The following is a 7,164-nucleotide window of genomic DNA, read 5'->3' on the forward strand; positions in this document are numbered from 1 at the left end:
GATTGAATGAGACTGACGATTTTTTTGCCAACTGAAAAATGTTGCCCTAATAAAACCATAGGGAAACTTAAAAAAACAAGATAGGATTTTGTAGGGACCCCTCTCATGAACCCATAGTTTCAAACAGATTGTTCATAGGTGCCACGGATTCCGAGTTAGGGCCCGTCAAAGTTTGACAATTTTTAGCACTTAGGGTGCTCAAGGGACGACGTCGGTAGGGTATGACCTTGAGTGTTCGACCGAGTCAGGGGGAAAAATAGGAGAATTCATAGGGTAATAATGATTAACTAGAAATGTCGGAGCTGATAGTTCATTATCATGACGAGCAGAATGAGAAATTGGCCACATGACAATATTCGATTGAATGAGTGATGATTTTTCGCCAACCGAAAAAATGTTGCCCTAATAAAACCGTAGGGAAAATTGAAAAATAGAGATAGGATTTTGTAGGGACCCCTCTTGTGGACCCGTAGGTTCAAACAGATCATTCATAGGTGCCATAGATTCTGAGTTAGGGCCCATCAAAGTTTGACAATTTTTAGCACTTAGGGTGCTCAAGGGACAACGCTGGTAGGGTATGACCTCGAGTGTTCGACCGAGTGGGGGGGGGAAAAATAGGAGCATGCATAGGGTAATAATGCCTAACTAGACATGTCAGAGTTGATGGTTCGTTATCATGATGAGTAGAACAAGAAATTGGCCATGCGACAACATTTGATTGAATGAGATTGATGATTTTTTTGCCAACCGAAAAAATGCTGCCCTAATAAAACCTAAGGGAAACTTGAAAAATCAAGATAGGATTTTGTAGGGACCCCTCTCATGGACCCTTAGGTTCAAACGAATCATTCGCAAGTGCCACAGATTCCGAGTTAGGGCTTGTCAAAGTTTGACAATTTTTAGCACTTAGGGTGCTTAAGGGACGACGCTAGTAGGGTATGACCCTAAGTGTTCGACCGAGTGGGGGGCCAAATTAAGAGCATGAATAGGGTAATAATGCCTAACTGGACATGTGGGAGCTGACGGTTCGTTATCATGACAAGTAGAATGAGAAATTGACCACGTGACAACATTCGATTGAATGAGACTGATGATTTTTTTGCCAACCGAAAAAATGCTACCCTAATAAAACTGCAAGGAAAATTGAAAAATAGAGATAGGATTTTGTAGGGACCCTCTCGTGGCCTCATAGGTTCAAATGGATCATTCGCAGGTGCCACGAATTTTGAGTTAGGGCCCGTCAAAGTTTGACAATTTTTAGCACTTAGGGTGCTCAAGGGACAACACCAGTAGGGTATGACCCCGAGCATTCAACCGAGTGGGTGGGAAAAATAGGAGCATGCATAGGGTAATGATGAATTGTATCAAGTATTGTTTATTAAATGAATTGTATTATTCATGAATTGTATTGTATTGCTCATTAAATGAATTTTATTGTTCATTATACAAATAACACTTATGATGAAATGAAATGAATTGTATTGTTCATTAAATAACCATTATTAACTATTGTTAATTATTGGAATGAAGATTAAAGATTTTCATGATAACACCATGCACATATGAGCAACAATTTATATGATCAAATATCAACTTCTGTATATATGAAAATGTCAAATGATTACAAGTGTATGTCCATACACAAATATGGCATAAATGCCAACTCAAACAAAATGTATGTCTATATACGTGAATGTATGTCCATATAAAAAATATAAATGCCAACTACACATGTAAGCATCCCAAAAATATCTATAAAATCCTAAGCTGCTGATGGATCATCAAAATCGATCCTCTTCGCCACACTGCTCGGCTTTGAAGGATCCTGCACAAGAAAAAACAAACCACAATTAATATTAGTTATATTATATAACTCACATTTGAAAAGTTAACATAAAAATGAACTATAATTTAACTATTATTGTTTACCTCATCTCCACGTTTTCTCTTCAGCTTTGTAGGACTCTTGATGTATGTCTTTGGTAGAGGAGGTATGTTTTCAATATTTTCATACACAACCTACATATGTTCACAAACATGACATTGATACAAGTTAGCATATAATTATCACTGATAATAACAAATTATATCTACTAAATACAAAATAAAATAAACACACATGTACTCGAGGCATCTCTTCTTCTTCTTCATCTTCAGGTATACTAGGTGTAGTCAACAAGGATGTGAAGCCAAGAATTCCCTGTACATATACACAACAAGTATATGAAACTATCAATCTATGTCTAGACGTGTATAATCACTATAAGCTATTTAAACTATTCATTCAATCATATTTGCATTCAATTACCTTTCCCTTGTCTCCAACTGCACTAATAGATCCTAAATCACACTACCCTGAACTTGTGTTGCTTGTGCCCTACAAGAGTAAAATAAGATATACATGCAAGTTACTACATAATCTATTTAATACCAATATAAATGAGGAGAATATATGCACAATAAAATACAAACAACTAGGTGCAATAATATATGTACCGTCAAGCTATCAAGGCCAAATGAAATGGCCGTCAAGGTGCCCTCCTGAATCTATGTCAACTCCTCCTCGGTCATCAACTTTTAAATAGACCATGCAAATAGAAATTAGTACTTAATATTATCTAGATTATAAATATTGATTTAAAATATAGCATGAACTGTGAAAATACAAATCTTACCACTACATCATCAATGTATGATGACGGTGCCTCCTCACCTCTAGCATGCAAGGACTCCCCAGGGTATCCTCCAGTCTATGTCATAACATCTGGTGCATCGTGCATCTCATGCACCTCATAATGTGCACTGTTTACAGGAGGATCAACAGATTGTCCAATTGGACCCAAGCACACGTGCCCACACATGACACAACTATGGGGCACATAAATGTGTGGAGTCAAGGATGACGTGTCAGTGCTACCGGATGCACCGCTACCATCAAAAGTAGGTTGAGATACTGACCCAACATGAGAAACCAAAAGGCTACTCAAAGAGTGAATAGCCGATATGGTCTGTGATCCCGCCTCACAAATGATATCTGGATGCTACACTAGAGGTGGGTGATCAATAGGAGGAGGGGGGACATATGGCCCCTGGACTACTCTGACTGCCCCAAGTCTATTTTGGGGCATACCTAAACCCACACCTTGGAAATGTTGGATGTCAAAGTAGTTCACATGTTTTCCTAAAACAAACTTAGCATACAATTTGTTTTTATGAAGTAGAAGGGGACATCAAGATTGTTGTTGGGTGGTTTGTTGAAAACCATCCACCAACGATCCCAAAAGTTTTTCACAATACCATCATTTGTGCACCATTTAATAGAAAGTTTTATTTTTTTGGGGTCTACGAGTTGACCAGTGTGGGGATTCACAAACAATGAGGTGATAGCGGCTTTGGATATCTCAAGATCCTTGATCTCCTTATAGGACAAGCCATCCGTATATTGTTCCCTCATAGAATCTCGCCACAAAAGGAAGACATTGTGCTCCTTAGTAATGGTTTCCATACTCTTTATGATCGACGTTAGAGGATCAAACATTGGGTTTAAGTGAGGGATCCTACGATATACATCTGCAATCCCCCTCAATTTGTTCAAATTTTGTGCAATTAAATCCTGACTTGAGGCAGGGTTTGGCAAAGGAGGGTTTGGTTGTTGTGGTTGTGGTTGATCAATGTTTTCATTGTTATCCCCCATTTTTAACCTAATTGAATGTAAACAATTGAACTTAGTTAACAAATTTAAACAATTTTGTATTTGATTTAAAAAAACCTAGTTTTCATGAAAAAACCATATTTTCAATGAAAAACAAATAAACATTAAAAAAAAAACAAAAATTGAATGAAAATGATTGAAAACAATAAAAATCTTACCTTTCAATGTATTTTTTTAGCAATTTTTGGGCGAAAAACCGGATATCGAATTCCCAAAAATCGTGCAACTCGTGGGTTAAAAATAACTCACGGGCTGACATAGTCCAAATATATTGTCTCAGAAAATCGGATATCCAATAAAATGGGATATCCGATTTTTATACTTAAATTATTTTAAAATAACATTATATTATATAATATAATAATATATTATTATATAATATAATATAATATAATATTTTATAATCTAATAATATATTATATATTATATAATATATAATATAATATAATAATATATTATATATTATATAATATGTAATATATAATATATTATTATATTACATTATATTATATAATTTATTTTTTAATTTAAAATTGCAAATAACCATAGCACAATGGTAGTGCTACGAGCCTCCCCCAGTGGAGGTCGTGAGTTCAATGCATAGGGCTTGGCCCCTCTCCACCCCTGCCATTCCCGTTTGTCGCTGCACCGGTCTTCACGCTGCACCAGTCTGCTGACTTGGTAGACAAGTTTGCTTTGGCCAAAGAGGTTGTTCACTGTTGGTGCATGCTGAGGAGCGAGTGATTGATAAATTTGAAGTGTTCTCTTGGTCCCCCTGATGCTGGTTGGTTGATTGCTCTCCGTTCGTTGGCTAGGAAATTGACAGCTGTGCTCCCAAGCTGTGTAGGGTGCTTTAAAGAGGATGCTTTGACCCTCGATTTGGAGATGAGGTCCTCCTTGTGATCTCACTGGTTCATAGCTCCAGTCAAAAGCGCATGATAAAAATAAAAAATAATATAATAATATATTATATAATACGTATTATATAATATATAATATAATAATATATTATATAATATGTATTATATAATATATTATTATATTATAATATAATATTATATAATATATGATATAATATATTATTATATTATTATATTATATAATATATTATTACATTATATAATGCCGGAATAGACAAATGGAAGTGATTATACTGGATATGGGGTTTCTCGCTATATAATATATATAATATAATGATATATTATATAATACGTATTATATAATATATTATTATATTATAATATAATATTATATAATATATACGATATAATATATTATTATATTATAATATAATATTATATAATATATATGATATAATATATAATTATATAATATATTATTACATTATAATATAATATTGTATAATATATATGATATAATAGTATTATATTATAATATAATATTATGTGCCGCATGCACTGTCCAACTCTCCTGGCCGGTGAGAAAAACACTGAGAACTCCAGGGCTGGGCCACCCGCCTACAGGGGGTGAAAAGGATGGCTGGAGGAGAATACTTTATTATTAGAGTTGTTGAACTCGTCCATAGAATTGTAGGGCTGAATGAAAGCATGCTCCTTCACCGGATAGCCTAATCAACGACATCTACCTCCCGCCCTACTATTCTAATGGGGGCGAGCCCCCCTCTTTATTATTGTGGGAGGGCCAACAACTATAAAGGAGGGAGGGAGCTATCCCTATCCAGCCAACAAACTAGAATATTGTCTTTGCCCTTTATAATAGTAGGGGCCATATATAATATATATAATGTAATAATATATTATATAATTATATAATATAATATAATATTTTTATAATCTAATATTATATTATATATTATTTATTATATAATATATAATATTTTATAATAATATATTATATATTATTTAATATATTACTATATTACATTATATATTATATAATTTGTTTTTTAATTTAAAATTACAAATAAAAATCGGATATCTGATATTATCAGATATCCGATATCCAATTTGCTTAGGGTTTTACCATGCCAAGGTGTACTGACACCCAGGCCAAACAAAAAGTCAACACAGATTTTCGCATTTTTAGGTGAGCGAAGAAGGCTATTTTTTTCACATCTCCACTTTTTGGCCCCCCATGATCCTGCACTAACTCTTCACTTGAAGTAACATTAGCAATATTTAACATATCTTGTCTTCTCCTCCTATGACCTTCTCTATCTCTTTCTCTATACACTTCAATTTGGTCATTTGAAAGATTTCTTTTGCCTTTAGACTTTCGATGATTACTACTCCCCATTTACCTCCACAAAGACACTCCTAAATGATTGAGAATGTAAGATTCTACTTTAAGAATCTCTGAAAAAGCACAAATTTGTCTCAACCTGTTTGAAAACTCGTGATTATCGACAAAAACCAGAATGTGAAGAATGTGGGCTGTTGAAATCCACAAAATGGCCCATAAGGCTCTTTTTTATTTACAGAAATTGGATATATGATATAATCAGATATACAATTTTAATGCATAAATTTGGGGTCCCAAAAATAACTCCCTTTGCCGCCTTTTTTTGACTATTGCCACATTAACGAAAGTGGTAGAAATCAGATATCTGATTTGAGCACTCATATTTTAGAGAGAGAAATATTAGGAGAGAGAGGGAGAGAGAGAGAGAGAGAGAGAGAGAGAGAGAGAGAGAGAGAGAGAGAGAGAGAGAGAGAGAGATTAGGGGAAAGGGGGAGGGAGAAAGTGATAACTCACTGATGAACAGTGAGTCCCAAACCAATACTGAGAGGGGGGGGGTGCTGAATCAGTACAGACACAAAAACTTTTCCTGAACCGGTTTAACTGCAAACAGTAAACTTGATTACAATCACTAACACCGGTCTGAACCAGATTACTACCGATTAAACACAATGAGACTATGAAAGATATAAATTGAAAACACTTAGCTTTCACACAACCTACACCCTCACTTCCAATTTATCCTTATGCATAAACATGCAATCTATCATTTGAAATATAATAACTTGCTAGTTCAACATGATTCACCACTTGACAGAAAACAACAAAGCATCACATGAAAAAGACATCACATATGACACACATATTTTTCACGTGGAAACCCAACTAGGAAAAACCACGGTGGGGATGAATACCCACAAGCTGTTCTTGAACTCTTTAGAAGTTTGCTCTGTTAGGAGCCTAGTCCAGTTAAAGACTATTACAACAGGTTCTATTAGGAACCGATCCTGTTAGGGATCACCCGGTTAAGGGTTAAACCCTGTTAAAGGTTACCTTGTTAGAAGATTTTAAGAACTCAATGGCTTTGAGTCACCTTGTTAAAGGATTTACAACAAGCTGGTTAAAGCTACCTTGTTAAGGGATTTTCCAACTGTTGAAGTGGTTAAAGATCAATAGGTATTACAATGATCTGGTAATAGCACTCAATGCCAATGCAGATCCGCTTTAGTTCC

This window comes from Cryptomeria japonica, chromosome 7 (assembly GCF_030272615.1).
Source record: "Cryptomeria japonica chromosome 7, Sugi_1.0, whole genome shotgun sequence".
NCBI lineage: Eukaryota > Viridiplantae > Streptophyta > Pinopsida > Cupressales > Cupressaceae > Cryptomeria > Cryptomeria japonica.